The sequence below is a fragment of the Rhinolophus ferrumequinum genome, chromosome 5 (assembly GCF_004115265.2).
Source record: "Rhinolophus ferrumequinum isolate MPI-CBG mRhiFer1 chromosome 5, mRhiFer1_v1.p, whole genome shotgun sequence".
Lineage (NCBI taxonomy): Eukaryota > Metazoa > Chordata > Mammalia > Chiroptera > Rhinolophidae > Rhinolophus > Rhinolophus ferrumequinum.
In genome coordinates this window covers 15446919-15466532 of record NC_046288.1, presented here as the reverse complement: position 1 = coordinate 15466532, position 19614 = coordinate 15446919, and the positions used below count along the sequence as shown (strand labels likewise).

General features: G+C 46.2%; 1 non-coding gene and 1 pseudogene across 1 annotated transcript; both read right to left on the bottom strand.

Annotated features, from left to right (window-relative positions):
• Positions 1–2361: 2361 nt before the first annotated feature.
• Positions 2362–6409, bottom strand: LOC117022610 (uncharacterized; annotated as a pseudogene).
• A 12584-nt stretch (positions 6410–18993) lies between these two features.
• LOC117022665 (small nucleolar RNA SNORA26) lies at positions 18994–19119 on the bottom strand. The gene has a single exon (XR_004423077.1). It is a non-coding gene; the product is annotated as a small nucleolar RNA SNORA26 (small nucleolar RNA).
• Positions 19120–19614: the final 495 nt, after the last annotated feature.

Genomic DNA, 19614 nt, shown 5'->3' with positions numbered 1-19614 from the left:
CCTCTAAAGCACTAATAAAAACACAGTGTAGGAGGCAGCTCTATTTGTGATCTTAAGCTTTCCACCTGTGTTACCTGAGGCTGCTGTAAAAAATTACCACAAACTTGGTGGCTTAAACAGAAATTATTCTCTCATAATTCTGGAAGCCAGAAGTCAGAAATCAGTTTTCCCTGGGTCAATCAGTGTATACTCCCTAAGGAGGCTGGGGGTGAGGTGTGAGGCGTCTCTGTTCCTGGAACCTTCCAGCTTCTGGCCTGAGCTTGAAGTTGTATCACACCAACCTTCAAGACCAACATTGTGCATGGAACCGCCTTCAGCCTCCCTCTTTTAAAGACACTTGTGATTGCATTTAGAGCCCACAGAGATTATCCAGGATAATCTCCCCATCTCCGAATTCTTCGCCTAATCACACCTGCAAAGACGCTTTTTCAAATATATTTACAGGTTCAAGATTAGGACCTGATGTCTTTGGAAGGCTATTATTCAGCCTACTACACCCTCTCTACAGGTATGACAGGGTTTTCTATAAAACAAGGTGGTTGCCCCATACAGTCTCTAGAATAGTACTGACAACACAAACTTTCTACAGTAACAGAAATGTTCTCTATCTGCTGTCCAGCACAGTAGCCCCGAGCCACAGATAGCTATTGTGGACTTAAAATGTGGCTAATACAAGTGAGAGGATTTGAATTTAAATAGCTACATGTGACTAATGGCTGTCACATTGGACTGTGCACTTCTAGTATCTCTGTAGTTCTAAATTCTGGACTCTGTGAAACACCTTAAAAACATTTTTCCATTTTCTCGATGTTTTACGTCCACTGGCTATAAAGCTGCTTACAACTTTCACCTGCTATTGTTTAGTCTAGTGGACTTCAAAGTTTTAGGCCAAAACCTTTCTTACCAAAAAAGTTATTTGGAAAACCAAAGCACAAACAGAGCTGCCCTGATGAAGTTGGGTCATGGGAGGGGATCTGTGGCAGGCTCAGGGCTCCACTGTTCACTGAGCCCAAGTAACTCGGGGGGCAAAGAACCGCCGCTACGGTAGGACTCAGGGGAATGGAGGAATTTGTGAAACCAGTGGCTGCTCTGGAAAATGATTCGCCGACCTAAGCCAGACTTGAACACTTGCAGTTTTACATCTTTCATCTGAGTAGCTAGAAAACATTGTGATTTTTCTTGGCCCATTTTCACTTTCACTGGACCACCGTTAGTGTGGTGCCTTCCGCCTTCCTTGTTCTGCCAGAACTTCCTGTTTGTAGCCTGTTAAGGCTTTAGCACTGTTTTCTTTCTTCTTTACCTACTTAGCATTTGAAGTCACCGCATAAAGGCCTTTTGTCCTACCAGTACCTTCCTCTCCCACATTGCTAACTCCGCAGTCACAGCCCTTGGGGAAACCTTAAGGCCTTTACACTGGAGGACTCTGTCAATGATCAGTCCGTCCAAATTCGCTGATTTTTGTCTGCTTTGTTCACTGATGTGTTCACAAAACCTAGAATAGTACTTAGCCCATAGTAGGTGCTCTATTTTTTACTGAACATTAAAATCAGCATTTTAGTGTTATATAAATCCTAAATACCATGACTGTCATTTTGTTCTAATACTACAAGGACCACACAGTATTATAAAAATGATCCTTAGTACTACCAAAAAATACGACATTTACTGAGTGTTATACTCAGCAAGTAATTAGATTACTATGTATAAACTCAACTTCAGAAACCACGATTCCTAGTTTACATATAACCGAAGCTAAGAAGCAACTGGGCTAAGATCACATGGAAGGGTAGGGATTTGAACTCAGGCTCTTAATATTATGCTGCTCCTAAAAGGTGGCTGTAAGCCACTCCCTTGAATGCCACATATAATTCAACTCAATGTGATGATTGATATTAAGCTTAATGATAAATGATACTGCTCCTCGAGCTAATCACGTGGGTTTATGGCATAAGTTAAATGTTTGAGAAACTATAATATGCCAGGCACTTGGCTAGACTCTAGGAATGTGGTGAGCACCAAGACAGACTGTAGCTGTAATGGTCCGGGGCCTGCAGGAGGCAGAGGCAGGGGCAGTCAGGGAGGTACATTGTACATGGAGCACAATGTACTTGTGAGGATAGGCCATTATAGGGCGCTACAGACATCCGGAACAAAAGCACGTGTGTGTGTGTGTGGGGGGGGGTTGGGCGGGGAGTGGAAAGGCAGGGACAATAGTAATCACAGAAAAGGTGGTTAAGGGAGGAAAGTATATGGGTGGTAGGGAGCATTCTATGTAAAAGTTACAGCACTTAAGAGGCCTGAGAGGCCGGAAAGCAAGTTGCCATTTTTAGAATGGCCTAAAATATCCATCTTAGCCCTGCATACAAACTTTTAAGAAATCCCCCTGAAGATCACTCCTCTGCAGCTTCATTTTGCTTTTCCCCAACATCTTTACATACAGTCCTCCTCAAGGCCTTTGCACTTGCTTTCCCTCTGCCTGAAAAGCTCTTCACCCAAATGTATATCTATATATACCTATATATATATAATCACGGCACCTCTCTCAGCTCCTTCAGGTCTTCTGTATTCGGTTTTCCCATGGCCAGCCCTATCTGAAGTTATGTCTTCCACTCAGAGTGCACATACAGGCACTTTCTATTTCCCTTCCCCCACCGCTTCTTCCCTCTAGCAATTATGGCCTTCTAACTTATTTGTTGAATAAATTACCTAAAGAAGTTATAAGGCTGGGTTTTATGGTATAATATGCCATATAAAAAATGAAATTTAGAAAAAAAGGCTAGAACAGTGTTATGAAATAAGCGTTAAGAATGACTTAACAGAGTAACCGCTCGGTCCTTTTGCTGATGCAGTAAACAATCACAGATCAGCAAATATGAAGTATAGAGCAAGCAAAGTTTATTAGAATACGTTCTAAGGAAAGAAGGGGCCAAGTCAAGAGAGACAATGACCCTGAAGGGCTCGGGGTTTAATGCTTATATGGCTGGTTTCTGAGGGGGCCCTGTGTGTGATGAGATTTTGGTTATTTGATTGACGTGTGCCGGTTATATAATTAATGTCTTTCTGCGCATGTCCTTACCTATAATGCATACAGAAAAACCCATGGTGGGGGGTGGTGTTAAAACCACAATGCTAATTTATAATTATATTTTAATGAGAGTAAGGTTATGCCAAGATCAAGCCTTGACATTCTGCCCAAGTGCAAAAACCCAGATTATTCTGATTAGAATAATTATTCTGATTAGAATCACCTAGGTTCCCCCACCCCATCCCACTTGCACCCCCACCCTGTCAGGATATCCCAACCACAAACTAGTGGGTGGAAAGTCCAGGGGGTGGGGGGGTGCAGGTGGGATGGGGTGGGGGAACCTAGGTGATGGAAAATACCGGTTGCAATACCACCACTCCCTCCTGCCACTTGTACCTAACTTCTGCCTAACATTCCCCCCAAGTGATAGGAACCCAATTCATTGGGGTCTCAGGATGACGGCTGTTCTGGCTGCTTGCTGCCGATGGGGGTTGTAAGGGCTTTGGGTTCCTATACTTGCTGACTGTCCACAGGAGGCGATGACTCACGATGTCCTTCTAGGGGTGCTTGATAGATAGCGGGGTTCCCCGGAGAGAGTTGTTGGTAGTCCTGGTGAAGAACCATCTGTAACTTAATGGACTCGATAAATTTAACAGGAAGGTTACAGAGACATGGTCCAAGCAGAAGTAACCCAAGAATATGGAGAGGAACTAGCAAAGGTGAGAGAAGAGACCATAACCAGAATCCCCAAGATTGAGAAGGGGATCCCCCTGCTATACCTGGTAATAGCTGATTATCCCGTACATTTTTTTAGCCAAGTGGCATGACTGAGTATCTCCTCTGCTCTGGTTTCTACCCTAGCAGAATTGTTTATGTAGGTGCAACAAGTGGTATTCATGGTGGCACGAACTCCTCCTTCAGCAGCTAGGATATAGTCAAGTGCAATACGGTTGTCTAGAACGATGTTTGCAAGAGTTTAGAGAGTCTTGGTCATCATGTAAGGCCCCTCTGATCTCATTGCATAGTTTTTCTAATTCTGCAGTAAAGCTGGATAGGATGAATTCACGTTCTAATATCCCACCCAGGGTACTGTAAAAGAAGACATCTTCCTCCCCCAGGTAAGGACATTGTCAAGGAGGCTACAGTGAGCCCGCGTAATGGAAGAGTTCTAAGTCATTAGCTGGGGTGCTATGTGTCCCAATGTGCATTGTCCATGTAGGAGATGGGGACTTAGGCACCGTGTAGCTAGGTATCCAGTCTCGTTAGGGCCAACACACCCGCTACAATCCTGGGAGGAGTAACTGCAAATGTAAATCTTGGAGGAGCACAGGAGGTATTTAGAAATATGGAGGTGTTTGGAAATGAGGGAGGTAGAGCCTGGTGTTGGATGACCACCAGGACCGGTAATAAAATTGCCTAAGTTTATGTAGGGTCTCTGCGTTGTTGGTAGGTTTAGCAAAAATGCTGGTGTTGGGTTGGAAAGGTTTGGGACTAGCTGTATAGAAGCAGGTTAGATTGGATATGGTTAGGTGTACTAGGGTGAGAAGAGTGGCAGTATGGGGAAGTTGGGAATAGAAGGTAAGGTCCCTGTACCACGTGTCATTGGCCATTTGAAGGTCAGGGAAGCAAAAGGTAAGGAGTTCCCTTCCTGTGGGTGTCTGTGGTGGATCCAGCAGTCCTTCACCCCTCCCTCTGCTACTACCCTAGAAAGCCTAGTGAATTCTTTTCCTGAGATGTTCTATTTGGGGGAATAATTACTCCTGCTTGTTCTGTAAAGGCCAAGGGTAGGGTGATTTAAAACAAACAAACAAAAAAATGGAAGGTAGGGAGCATCTTTGAGTCTAAAGAGGGATGGGGAAAAAAAAGAAAAGGATGTTATTTATGGCTATCATGTTTTCCCTTTTGAAGAGGAACTTGAGGTCCTCTATTGTCTGACAGGAATAGTTGTGGTCTGAAGTTGTCTTGGGTGTCATCTCCTTCCAAGGTTTTACCTGGGAATAATGTATCCAGCTGGTGATCCCTGGAACCTTAATAGCAATCGGGGAGGATCAGAGAACGGGATAAGGGCCTTTCCATATTGGTTGTAATTGGGAGGTTGGAGACCCATCTTTCCATATTTTGACTAGAATCTGAGTCCCGGGTAGATGTAAGGGCAAATCAGTTATCTCCTGGGGCTTTATTGCTAGTCCAAAGTCCTTAAGAGCTTGTTGGAATTGGTTAAGGGCTGTGGCATATGATTTGAGTGCTGTAAAAACAGTCTAAAAGTAGATCAGAATGAAGGAATGGTCTCTCATAAAGAGCCTCAAAGGGGCTGAGGCTGAGAGTAGCGTTAGGAGCCATTCTAATGTGGAGAGTAATAGGTAAAGCTTCCTTCCAATTTATAGATGCCTCTTGAGTAAGTTTTCTGAGGGCATCCTTGAGCCACTGGTTAGCTGTACGTGACCAGATGACTGGGGCCTCCAGGAACAGTGAAGGTGGTAGTACCCAGGGCCTTGGAAATTAACTGGACAGTTGAAGAAATAAAGGCAGACCCGTCGTCATTCTGGAGGGAAAAGGGGAGCCCAAACCTGGGTATGATCTCACGTAAGAGTTTCTTTGCTACCTCCGAAGCCTTTTCTTCTGGGTTGGGAAGGCCTCAATCCACCCAGTGAAGATGTCAATGAAAACTAGTAGATACTTATGACCTTGAAAAGGGGGCATTTGAGTGAAATCCATTTGCCAATCCTCACCTGGGAAGACCCTTCTATGTTGAACTGGCTGGATTAGGTGAGGTTTTTGTGCCCCCTGAGGGTTACTAAAGGAGCAGGTCGGGCAAGAAGTTATCTGTTCGATGGTTTTGGAGAGTCCCTTACCGCTAAATGACAGGGAAATTAAAGAAGTAAACGAATCTCTTCCTAGATGGGTAGTATCATGGATAGATTTTATTACCTTCCATTAAATGTTTTGAAAAAGGATTTCTTCTCGTTGAAGCCATCCAGAGGGTGTAGGTTGAAACCCTCTTTGGACTGCCCAAGCCTCTTCCTCTGAGATATAGTTAGGAGAGGGAAGAATTAGTAGTGGGCAGTAAGGCCCCCTGAACGGGATGCTCCTGGAGTATCTGCAGCCCCGTTTCCATTGGCTATCTCAGAATCTTTCTGGTGTGCTTTACAGTGGACTGCTGCCACCTGCTGGGGTAGGTAAAGAGCTTTTAGTCGATCAAGTATGTAAGAACCGTGTTTGATGGGTCTTATCTCTGGAGGTAAGAAACTCACTTCATACAGCTGCCTGTGTATGAAGAACTAAAAAGGCATTTTTGGAGTAAGTGTAGATGGTGATCCTCTTTCCTTCTGCCACTTCTAAAGCTCTAGTAAAAGCAATGAGCTCTCCCAGCTGGGCAGAGTTCATGGCTAGCAGTTTAGAATCTGACTTCGTGGGTTCAGAGTAGTTTACTCCGTAAACTACGGAGTAGCCCGCTCTCCACTTTCCCTCTACTAGAGACTCCTCTGTCCGTGAACCAGATCTCATTAGGGTTTTCTAAAGCCTGATCAGTAAGGATCGTCCTGGGGCAGAGAGAAATGGAGTCTCTTCACAAAAATGAAAGGGAGCATCTTTGTCAGGAGAGGGCAGGGTTGCCGGGTTTAGGGTACTGCAGGTATAAATGGTAATATCAGGATTTTCCAAAAGTAGAGCCTGGTACCTTAAGAATCGGTTGTCCGACAGCCAATAGTGGCCCCTTCCCTGAAGGGTTTGTAAAGACTTGGATGGGCACTCCCACCAGAGTAAACTCAAAAGCCTCTTCAGTTAGCAGGGTAAGTGTCCCTAGAATTCTTAACCATGATGGCCATCCCCTAACAGTTGGGTCCAGGCACTTTGAGAGGTATCCCATCGGCTGAGAAGTAGGTCCTAGCCTCGGGGTTAATACCCCAAGAGCGATTCCATCCCTTTCATGAATGTATAATCGAAAGGGTTTTGTGGGATTAGGTAGTCCCAGTGCTGGAGCTTGAGCAACTAGGTCCTTTAATTTTGGGGTGGACTCTCTCTGCATGTAGCCCCCAGTTCAGAGGAGTAGAATCATCCTTACCCTTTAAACTGTTGTGTAGAAGCTGAGTTTTAAGTTCACAATTTGAGATCCATAGTCTGCAGTATCCAGTGAGCCCCAGGAATGCTCTTAGCTGTTTTCTAGTGGCTGGGTCTGCTAGCTCTAAGATTTCCTGAATTCTCTCAGGCAAGGAACTGTGAGCTCCCGGCATGAGGATGACCAAGCTATGTAACCTTCTGCTGAACTAATTGTGCCTTGGTTCTGCAAATCTTGTAGCCTCGTGTAGCGAGGAAATTTAGGGTCTGAATAGTGTGTTGTACGGCCTGGTTCTGAGTGGGGGATATATGAGGTCTACACACTGTAGAATGGTCCCCCCGCTTCCCCCATCCGTCACTTTGTCATCTTCTAGATACCTTGCTAGAGCCTTGACAAAGAGATGGGGCCTATCTCTAAATCCCTTGGGAATGACCGGCCAGGTTCATTGTTGGTGGACCCCAGTAGGGGAATCCCATTCAAAGGCAAAGAGGAACTGAGACTGAGGATCAAGAGGAATACAGAAGGCATCTTTTAGGTCGAAGGTGGTAAACCTACTGGTTCCCAGTAGGATGTAAGGATTAGGAACTACCGGATGCAGAGGTATCAGAGCCTAGTTTGTCAACGTCCAGAACAGGCAGGAGGGCTATGCCTGAGGGGGAAGTGTGGGAGATTAAGAAAAACACAGAGACAGGCAAGTTGGGATCAGGAGGTCCACTGTCCATGGATGGCAGAACAGTGGCGCAGTTTTTATTTTTCACACGGTTTTATACTGTCTTGGAACAACTATCTATTCTAACAAGTATTAGAACTTTGTTATGTGTATTTTCAAGCTTGTATGTCTGCGGCTGTGACTGTGTTATCTTGTTCTTTCTGGGGGAGGATGCTGAGGCGAGGCATCCCTTGGATCAGACCTTGCAGGCTGCAAGGACCTTGTCAGTTTATATCCTGCTCCCCACATCTCCCCCTTTTCTTTTTGTTTAAGCTGCAGCTGGTGTTAAGTAGGTCTACGAGTCGGCATTGGATGACTCAGTAGTTGACTGAAAAGATACAAAATAGAGTATTAAGAAAAGGATACCAAACAGGACCCAAAAGGAGTGTTGAAGACTAAATGGGTTAAACCCTTTGAGCTAGGTTAACAGTTGAGCAATGTTAGAAGGATCCAGAATCGGATCGTGTGTATGTTGAATGTCAAGGATTTCTTGATGGAGATCATTGAAGTCAGGCTAAGATTGTTATGGCTCCAGATACCCAGTACGTGGTTGCGTTATCTTGTCCCATTGCCACTGCGTCTTATTATATGGAGTGGGAGTAACACAATTTTGGAAATCGGCATGGCAAGGCAGGCTTAACCTTGAGCATAAAGCTTCTACCTCATCACCAAGGGCCATCATAGTTGCTTCTACTGCTTTTAGCTTATATTCTATCTTTAAATCTATTTTTTTCTTGTGTTTTGGGCCAAAGCGTTTACAAAGTGGGTGGTTTGTATGCCCTGGGTGAGGGCGGTGGCAGGGAGATGATTGCCACTATGCCAGCCATGACCATGCCAACTTTTTTTTTTGGTTAATTGGTTTTTTATCTCCACTAGGGTTTGGAGTCCCTTATCATCATACCAAGGGCAGGACAAGTTGGTGGGTATTAAGAGGTAAGACGGCTGGTATAGTACCAAGATTCGGGAACCTGTTATATGTGCTGACACTGTTGGTTAAGTTACAATTAATGCACTCGATGTGTAGCTGTTGTTGGCTGACACTGGCGTTTAGCTGTCCCACAAGGAATGTATAGGGCGGCTGGGTGCAGGCCCGAACTCTACATAAGTTTTAACCGCAGGTCCTGTGTGGATGATGAAGAGATGTTATTAAGTCCATGGTAGCGAAGGCTCGCCAGAGCTCACGTTGAGTTTTATGTTGTGGGTGGTCAAGATGGGAGCCACATATCCCCCGGGAGTCATCCAATCCTGATGTGGGCCAGAGAGACGATGTGATCAGTCCCATATGGTTTGGGTTAATCTAGTGAAATGTTCAACAGCTAGAGGGTGAGTGCACTCCAGCCAATCAGCAAATCCTAATAGTTCTACGGAGGAGGAATTAGGGCAATGTGGAAGGGGTGGATGGGAAGCGGGGACAATAGTGGAAAGGGTAGCAAGTCCCAAGGGAGTAAGTTGTTGTAGATACTTGTACATACCCCATGGTCCAGAGAGGTTAGCTATTTTTGCTCCCCCCATAGCAGTTTTGTTGATAGGGTGGACTTTTAGACATCCCGTTATGTTCTGGGGGCCCGTGCAGAGGGGAGCACCAACGGCAACCCTGGTATAATTAAAGGAGATCCACCAGGGTGTAAGATGTCCGTTGGGGTGTCCATCAAGGACCCATGTGTTACTGACAAAGATGGCCACACTAAGGCTGTCCATGTGGCAGGGTGAAGTGTGGGGGGGGTTAGGAAAGAAGGTCCAGAAGCTTTGAGTCTCTGCATGAGCCACACTTGCCTGTATTGTTACAATGGACAGCATGGCGAGGAAGAGTCGCTCTGGAGTCACGGGTAAGTCCTGTTGACGTACCTTGTCTTCTCCTTCAGTTATTAAGCGCCTGAGCTGTCCCCATGTGGGCAGCTGGGGTTGGTGGGTCCCCAGAGACAGAGGGATCACTACAGATGGTGTTACCTTTGGGGTTTCGTGGGCGGTACTGGTGTCTTGGGGGAGGAGATCGGGTCCATCAGTGTCTCACCAATGGTTCTGGTGGCCACCGAGGACCCTTTGCGTTCCTAGGGAAAACACAAACATGACCTCTTCCCCAGCCCAGCACAGGATCGAGCCCGTGCCAGGCATTATCAAGAGGGTCTCTCCATCATACCATGGGCAGTGGAGGGGGTTCCGGTGTCCAGTGTTGTTCGGCGGAGGCATCCTGTTTAGAAAATTGAGGGTAAAGAGTGAATGGTTCAAGATATTGTTGGGTGTTGCCGGGGTAATTCCCCTTTTGTTTTTGTATTTGTGTTTTGAGTGTGCGGTGAGCATGTTCTATGATTTTTTTTTGTCCTTGGGGGTTATAAGCGATCCCTGTGGTATGTGTGGTCTTAAACTGAGAGCAGAACTGAGCAAAAGCTTTACTGGTATATCCAGGGCCGTTGTCAGTTTTTATTTGTTGAGGGAGGCCCATTACTGAAAATGCTTGGAGACAATACTAATGACGTGGGTAGCTCCTCCAGGTCGTGTAGTGGCGAATAAGAACCTGGAACAAGCATCAATAACAACATGAACATAGGGATATTTCTAAAGGAGGGAAAATGAGTGACATCCATTTGCCAAAGTTGGTTGGGGAGTAAACCTCTAGGATTTATTCCGTAGCAGGGTACGGGGAGATGGATCTGGCACGTGGAACAAGTTTTGACAATAGGTTGGGCCTCTTTTTTGGTAATGCCAAACTGATGCCGCAAGGCAGCAGCGTTTTGATGATAGGTTGTATGGGATAGTTGGGCCTGTGTGATGGGAGTGGACTGGGATACCTGGGCAGCCAGAAGGGTGTAAGCTTGGGGGTGTGTGGTCTGGTCAGCAATGTCATTGCCTAGAGTTAGGGGCTTAGGGAGTCGAGAGTGGGCCCAGATATGGCCGATATAGCTCGGTTTTGGCCTGGCCTGGCCTGAATTAGCTTTTGGAGTTGGCAAAACAGATGAAACAGTTCTTCATTTGAAGTATGGCCGATGACAGCAGTCTCAGTTGTACTACTGACCGTGTATAAGTAGCAGCTATCAGAAAAGATGTTAAGAGCCAGGTATGGATGGAGCTCTAGGGCCCAAATCAGGGCAGCAAGTTCTGTGTGCCGGGCAGAGGCAAAGTGTGTTTGCTTGGAATGTGTCTGTGTGAGAGTATGTACCATGGCTATGTCGTTACTGGAACCATCTGTAAAAACGGTAAGCTCGTTAGGAATAGGGTTAGGGGAAATTACCTTGGGGAAAATTACCGGGGTTTGTAGCAGGAACTGAGGAGCTTATTGGCTGGACAGTGGCAATCAATGTTTGCCGGGAATTGGGCAAGTGTGGCAATCAATGTTTGCCGGGAACTGGGCAAGTACCAGCTGCCAGGTATCTGAGTATTGGAATAGCCAATGTTGTTGTTTTTGGGTACAGGGTACAATTATAGCCTGGGGGTCATTGCCTAAAAGCTGTCGCGGTCGTTTTTGGCTTCTGTGAATCAGGGTGCCAAGGAGGTCATAATAGGGAAGGAGTACTTTGGGGCCCGTATTGGGCAGGTGGAGCCACTCGACTGGCCCCTGATCTTGCCATAGGAGGCCTGTAGGTTGTGGCTTGGTGGGGCAAATAATCTTGATCGGCATGGAAGGGTCGATCCGAAAAACCTGGGTTTGTTGAATGGCTTTGTTAACTAGTTGAAGAGCTTGGCGGGCACTGGGGGACAACTGTCGAGGGGTCTCCTTTTAGAGTACTGAAGAGAGGCTGTAGTTGACCCGTAGTTATGCCTAAATGTGGACGTAGCCAACTGATGTCCCCTAATAACTTTTGGAAATTATTTAGTGACCGCAGGGAATCGATTTGGATTTGGATTTTTTGTGGCCATATTGTTCTTTGAAGAATAGTTGTCCCGAGATAGGAGAGTGGAGCAGCCTGTTGTACCTTTTTGGGGGTTATGTGAAGCCCATGGGTTGTTAAGGAGGCGCTCAGTTCTGAAAATACCTTTTGTAGGGTCTCTTAATTTTTATGGGCAATTAGAATATCATCTATATAATGAATAATATATGCATCGGGGAAGCATTTTTTAATAGGATCAATAGCTAAGGCAACAAAGTTCTGGCACAGAGTAGGACTGTTGGCCATCCCCTGAGGGAGGACCTTCTATTGGTACCATTTTATGGGTTTTTGGAAGTTAAGGGCCGGTACGCTAAAGGCAAAGCGTTTTTTCCCCTGAGGATCCAAGGGGATTGTAAAGAAACAGTCTTTAAGGTCAATAACGAATAAGCAGAAGTCCCATGGTATAACACTGGGTGTGGGAAGGCCGGGCTGGGTGGCTCCCATAACCTCTATTGTCTGATTAACCTTGCGGAGGTCTTGTAACAACCTCCATTTACCTGAATTCTTTTTTTATTATTACAAATATTGGAGTGTTTCAAGGGCTATTGGAGCGCTCAACATGACCAGCAGCAAGTTGTTCAGCAACTAGCTGTCGTGCCGCGTGGAGTTTCTCCTGAGTTAGGGACCATTGGTCTATCCACACAGGGGTGTCAGATTTTTAAGTGATTTTTTTCTATGGTAAGCCCAGTTGGGGTAGCAGGAGTTACCAAGGCCCCTATGCTAAATTTGGATATCCTAATCCTAATTTGTCATTTTTTGGCTTTACTTGTATGGTGGCTGTTATTCCCTGATGGTTTTTTCCTAGCCCCTGTGAGGGTAGGAATCCCTGATTGAACATCATATGGGAGACCTGAGTATTTGGACTGTACACCGTAACATGCATCTGTACACACATCACGTCCCCAGAGGTTGACAGGTAGTCCCGGGAGGACATAGGGACAAAAGGTTCCCTGTTGTCTGTCTGGGTCTGTCCAGTTAAGGATCTTTGAACTTTGTCAGGGGCCTGTCCTAGCCCCTGCAGTTCTGTCGTAGTATGAGTGGTGGGCCAGGACGTGGGGCCAGTGTTGGCGGGCAATAACGGAAACATCAGCTCCCGTATCTAGGAGACCCGAGAATTGTTTTCCTTCTATCCATAGGGTTAATTTGGGTCTTTTTTCTGGATTTGTTGTATCCAATATACATCAGAAGAGCCAAAGCCTTGAGCGCCTTGAGCCTTTGATGAGAGTACTTGCCCTGCTTTGATAGTGGGAACTAAAACCAATTGTGTGATTCTGTCGATGGACAGCACCTGGACAATATTTCTGACAGTATGGGCCATGACCTTGATTTCTCCCTTATAATCTTTATCTATAACGCTGGGAAGTATGTGAAATCCTTTCATAGTGAAGCTGCTTCTCCCCAAGATTAACCCCACGGTCCCTGGGGGAATAGGCTCCCATATCCCAGTGGGAATCGCTTGTGGTCCCACCTCGGGGGTTTATATCGGGAGGCGGGACTGAGGTCCAATCCTGCAATCCCAGGCGTGGCCCTGCATAGCTGTTGGACTGTGGATCGGCTGGGTTTTTGAGAATTACTGGTGGTGGTGTTGTCAAGGCCCCCATTTATTTGACAGCGCCAGGGTCGGCACCATCGTCCATTTCCCTGAATTGGGTTCCTGAAAGCATCATGTTGTGACTAACACTCATTGGACCAGTCGCCCACGACGGCACCGTGGGCATATCCCGGGGGCGCACTAATGGGCCCCCTGTTCTACCCTAGGGACAGATGTCGGGGGTGAGTGGGATTGACCCTTTTGAGGGCATTCTCTCGCAGTGGCCGGGTTTTCCACACGTGTAACATTTGTCTGTCTATCTGTTGTTTTCTTGGGCTTGGGCCAACCTGTCCATAGATTAGGAAGAGGCTGCTGCCAGAGCGGCGCCCTGAATGTGGGCAGTGTCAGTATCCGAGCATAGCCGAATAAAATCAGACAAAGTGCCCTTTTTTCTATACGGTCTTAATACAGCCTGACAGGGGCCATTGGCATTTTCACAGGCAAGCTGTTTTGTGAGAATTCGACCCGCTTCAGCGTCCGTGACTATGCGCGAGACAGCCTGTAAATAGGCAGGACACAAAGTCTTGATACAACTCATCTTACGTTAATTTTTTCCCTTTTGTACCCAAGGTGGGCAGGCTGCGCCAGACTTTAGTTCCCGCTACGTTCATTTGTTGATAAGCTTGTAGGGGATAACTCAGCTGCTGGCCCAGGGGGCTAAATTGACCTTTCCTACCAGCATGTCATAGGTAACAGGCACTTGATGAGCCTGATTTCTCTGTGCTTGTTATTTGCACAATTCGGTCCACTCACTCTTCCATAACAGATAGTACCCCCATTAACGCAAGCCTTAGCTATAGTCTTTCAATCATTGGGTGTTAGGCCATCAGTTTGTAAACCCTCTAGCAAGGCAATGGTAAAGGGGGCCATACACCCATTGGTGGCACAAGCCATTTTGAGGTCTTTAAGCATCTTAAAAGGAATAATTACATGTTCTCTAACTTGTTGTCCGTTGACTGTGCATTTTGTCACAGGGTACAATTGAAAGCCGGAAGTGTCGTTCCCTTTCCCTGGCCTGGAGAACACCCCTTTGCAAAGCAAAGCATATAGGGATAGGGCCTAGAGGAGGCAGGGAGCAGGCACAAGGGGACATTTTTGTCCGAGGTCTGGGGCAGCAGCTCGGGGTTGAAGGGGGCCCCTGTGGCAGCGCTCCACAAGAGAGCTTAGCAAAGCCGCAAGGAGGTCGGCCAAAGGGGAAGACTCATCGTCCGTATCAGAGTCCTGGGCGCTGGAGGTTTCGGAAGAGTCATAATATTTTTGTTCCTCATCAAGTTCTTTCCCGTAATGGGGGGTGGTAACTGTTTATCTTGTACTGGCAGCACCGAGGGAGCGCCAGAGCGCTTCAGTGCTTCATACCCCTCCACTGCATTGGGTAAGACCTGAGAGAGCCCTCCCTGTGATGAGGGGGGCGGTAATCTCGAAACCTCTGGTGAGGGGTTAAGTGACTCCTTTACTAAGTTCCAAAGCGCAAAGGCGGGGATGGAAACCTTAGAGTGGCCTTCAGCCGTGAAGCGGTCACGGAGCTGCTGCCCAACTCTCTCCCATGTCGCGGGATTGACTGTGCCCTCTTCAGGGAACCAAGGGCATGTCTCTTGTATAAAAGACAGGAATTCCATTTCCTGGCCTGAGAGAACACTACAGTCGCGAGCCGTAAGCATAACCTTTAGCATTTGTGCAAAAAGGTCCCCTTCTTTGAACCCGTGCTGTCCCGTATTTTTCTCCCGATTGAGCTTAGCTTGCTCCCCTCATCTACCTATAACTTCGCGGGGAGTCTCCTCACTTACCCGGTTCTTCTTCCCGTACTCATGTCCCTGTTCAGGCACCACTTGTCGCATCCAGCGCAGACAGGAGGGCTAGGCCTGAAGAGAAAGGGTGAGAGATTAAGAAAAACACCAAGACAGGCAAGTTGGGATCAGGAGGTCCACTGTCCACCGATGGCAGAGCAGTGGCGCAGTTTTTATTTTTCACATGGTTTTATACTCTTAGAACAATTGTCTTTTCAAGCAAGTATTAGAACTTTCTGTTATGTGTATTTGCAAGCTTGTATGTCTGCGGCTGTGACTGTGTTATCTTGTTCTTTCTGGGGGAGGATGCTGAGGCGAGGCGTCCCTTGGATCAGACCTTGCAACTGTACGACCTTGTCAGCTTACATCCTGCTCTCCACATTGTTTACTATTCTTAGGTTTTGAACGAGGTGATAGGTTCCATCTTTTCCCTTTACTGGTAGGATTGGGGTATTACAAGAACTGGTGGGGACCAGAAGCCCATGTTGTAGACCTTCAACTTTGTAGTACTTCAAAAATTGTAGGTTGTAGACCTAGCTTGGCTTCTGGCTTGAGGATATTGCTTTCGATTAGGGAAATGAGAAGTATCTTTGAGGCTAATGAAAACTGGGGTAGCCGATTTGCTCCTCCAGGGGTACCCCTGGTCCCAAACTGCATAAGTGGTGTGAGCCTCCCAAACCTGACTGGGAATGGGCTAGAATCCATCGGTAGTATAATCGTTGGAGAGAAGTCGTGACCAGTGGTGTCCCTCCAAGAATGAACTAGGTTCCTAGCCTATGCAAAACATCCCTGCCCAATAGAGGACTGGACATTCTGGCCTAACAATTGTGGGTAAATGAATATCCATCCCACAGACAACATAATGGGGGAGTGAAAAACTTCCGAGGTTGGCTTGCCTGTAACTCCCAGGACAGTACAAGATTGGGAGAAGGGTCGGGAGAAGGAAGTTAGGACAGAATAGGTGGCCCCTGTATCTAATGACAATTGACCGTGTTTCCCTGAAAATAAGACCTAGCCAGACCATCAGCTCTAATACGTCTTTTGGAGCAAAAATTAATATAATACCCGGTCTCTATTATAGTAAACTAAGACCGGGTCTTACATTACTTTTTGCTCCAAAGATGCATTAGAGCTGATGGTCCAGTTAGGTCTTATTTTCGGGGAAACACAGTGAATTGTCCTTCCTGCCACATCCATTTGCACCCTTGGCTCCAGTCCAGTAAGAGATCTCCTTTGTTGAGGCCGACTGGAGGGGGATTTATCAGTCCTGAACAATCACCTGCATGTTGGAGGACAGTCCTGACCCAGTGCCCCAGATGCTTGCATTTGTAGCAAGCATAGGGGGCCTCTCTGTTGGGACCTTCTTTGGCCCAGTGTCCAGGTACACAACAGATGCTGTCCTTTACTGTGGGGAGCGAGGCGCTCTTGGACAGCGGCTGGCCATGAAGGGCCACTAGCTTTGGGGCATATCTAGCATCCTTCCTTCTTTCCTTCTGAACTTTGGCTTTGGTTTCCTGGTTTCAATTCTAGAAGACCGTATGGGCAGTGGTGAGCACCTCATCTAGAGTATGCCCTGGTTCTTGAATAACCTTGTGAAGCTTCCACCTCGTATCTGGAGCGGATTGGGTTAGAAATTCATCTTTTATCTTTAAGGATTATTTGGCCCTCAGAAGAGTCGAGATCTAAATTAGTGTTTATTGAGGGCTTCCCTGAACCTCTCTAGGAAAGCAGTCAGGTTCTCTGTCAGGCCTTGGCAGATGGCTGATACCTTAGAATAACTTATGGCCTTCTGCTGGCCAGCCTGGAGACCCACTTTAACACAAAGTAAGTAGTGCTCTTTCCCATTTTTCAGCATTGTTGTAATCCCATCCAGGATCTATGGGAAGAATGGTTGTATCTGATAAATGTAGGTCATTCGCATTATTTCCTGGCCTCGTTTAGGACTCTCCCGCTCAGTATCAGATAAAGTCTAATATTATAACATTCCTCCACATAAGATCACAAGCCAGAGTAATATGTTGGAATATTTCAGTTTATTAATTGGGATAATAGGTCCAAATTCTCCTGCAGCCTCGAATAATGGACAAACTTTGGCAGCAGGGGGGCCAAGAGGAGATGGTCCTGGAGGCAGAGGAGTGGGTCCTGGGTATGAGGGTGGGGTTGGATATATATAAGAGGATCCTGAGGGAGTGGAAGAGTTAGCCTATTGAATAGGAGGGCGAGGGACTAAGTCCACATTTACAAAAGAGGTCTTCGGAGTCTCGTAAATAAAAGAACATCTGAATAAGGGATCTCAGGCCATTTGCCAAGGTGTTTGAAGAATAAGTCTAACTGAAGGATGGTGTTATAATTTAGGCTCCCGTTTAATGGCCAGAATTCCCCAACAGGGAGGCGAGATTGGGGCCAAGTAGATACGGGAGCAGTAAAATCTGCCCAACCAAGGCAAAGGGCCAGAAACAGAAATCTTAGATTAGAAAAGCCAAATGTTGGATGAGAAGTTCAGGAGTGTCTGACAGAGGGAACCCCCAGCTATTTGGCTCAAAGAGGGTACTTGTCTCTGACTGTGTTTTGGAGACTAGCCTCAAAGATTGTCAATAATCTGTGACAATGAATTCCATATGATCGGTCAGTCTGCAGGTGTCCCCTTCTGAGGCGGCTGGGGTGATGCCATTTTAGGCGATTACAAAGAAAATGTGCAAAAAGAGTTCTAGCAGAGCTCCCCGAGGGAGACCATTTGTCCTGCCCTGCGGTCCAGTTGTCAAAATACTGACAAGTACACTCTCGGACCTCCAAGAGAAAAGAAAAAAGGTATCCGAAAGGGTAGAGGCAAGTAGGACACCCAAGGGTAACTTTTGAATAACAACTGCAAGGTGAATGCTAAATGCCTTTATTTAAGACTTCTGAAAAATGAGGTATTTGTAGACATTCAGAATTGGGGAACAGGAAGAACTTCTAGCACTCGCTGGGCTCTGTTCGTCTTGCTGCAGTCACTTTTCTTCCCATATGAAAACTTTCCTCATCACCTCCAGCACTTACATAGTCTAATAATCTAGCACCACTGTGTCCTTTATATCCCTTCTTACAGCTCATTATGCTACATTCATAAAAAGCACCCAACATGCTATGCTAACCGACATACACTCCCTTTGTACCAAGTTTTGGAGAACTTCTGTAGGTTCTCTGTAATTAAATGCTGTGAAGAGCTTATGTTCTTAATAGCTCTACTGTGGTCTTTTCCCTGAAAGCTGGCCTAATCTGTTTAAATATTTCTACTCTTATACCAGGACACTAAATCTCAAGAGATAAGTGACTTTCCAGATATCACATAGCCAAAACGTTACAAATGAGGCTTCTTCAGTCACTACCTAAACTGTTGGTTCACATATAAAATGAGAATAATATCAACTTCATTGAATTGTGAGAATTAAATGAAAATAAAGCAACTGCTACACTGCCCTTTCACCACCAGCACTGTGCTACTGCTCTAACTCCTATGAGAGCACATGGTTGCTACAAGTTATATAAGAATATTTGACTTCTTTAGAGGCACTTGTGTATTGTAAACTGTAAAGTGATAGTTGGTATATACCTCAGTGAAAATACCAGCACCACAGCATTCGTTTCAATGGCTTGTACCTGTAGTTTTCAACCTATAAAAAAGTTTTTAAATGACCTTTTATATAGATAGAAATAAAAAACAAAAACTTTGAGGTACATTCTTTTCAGTTTGTCTGAAAGCATGTCCAGAAAAGGCTGTGTGTATACGTGTCCCATCATCTGGATGTTTTCCACCTTCAAAGTTAACCAAAGTATCCAAATTCCCTTATTTCATCTGAAAACGCTATCCCCAGAGTTTATAAAGCATGCCTGAAGGTCTATTTCAAAGCTGTTAAATTTATCACTTTGCTATTAACTATTAAAAATATCACAAAGGCTCTTAAACTGAAAGGAAATTTTCTTCAGGTTCAGCTGTGACTCCAGACAGGATCCAAAGAAGAGTTTTACAATCTCTTCTCTGGGTTTTATGGAGACTGACTTACTTTACCCTTCTGTGTTAGCCTCTTAAGACACTGGGTCAGCCTTAAAAGGGCACAAGAAAGGGCGATCTGGGTTTTTTTTTTTTTTTTAACAGGGTTCTCTAGGATTTCCTACACTATTGCTTCCTCGTATCCCGTGGATTTCTTTAACAAGTCCGAAAACCCACTAGAAGCAGCTGTCTGTCGGGTGGTGCCCGTGACCGTCAACTTCCTTTATGTTAATTGGAGCTGGATTCTGGGCTTTGTACCAAACACGCGCCACGGAGTCGCCATTGGCCACTTGCTAGGACCTAGGCCATTTCACTTCATACAAGGACGGGGACATACCTGCGCTTAGCACTCTGAGCGCTGCAGCCCCGCAGACGCTGGAGACAAACTCCCCAGGCCCCAGGTCGGTCCGGGAAGGGCTCTCGACCCCGCAGGCGGAGCCGCCCGGAAAAAGTGGCTGAGGCCGCGCCCTGCGGAAGCAAAGCGCAAAGTTGTTATCCCGCCAGGCCTGCCCCGGGGAACCCTCCAGGCTGCTCCGCGCGGTGCCTGTGCCTCGCCCGGCC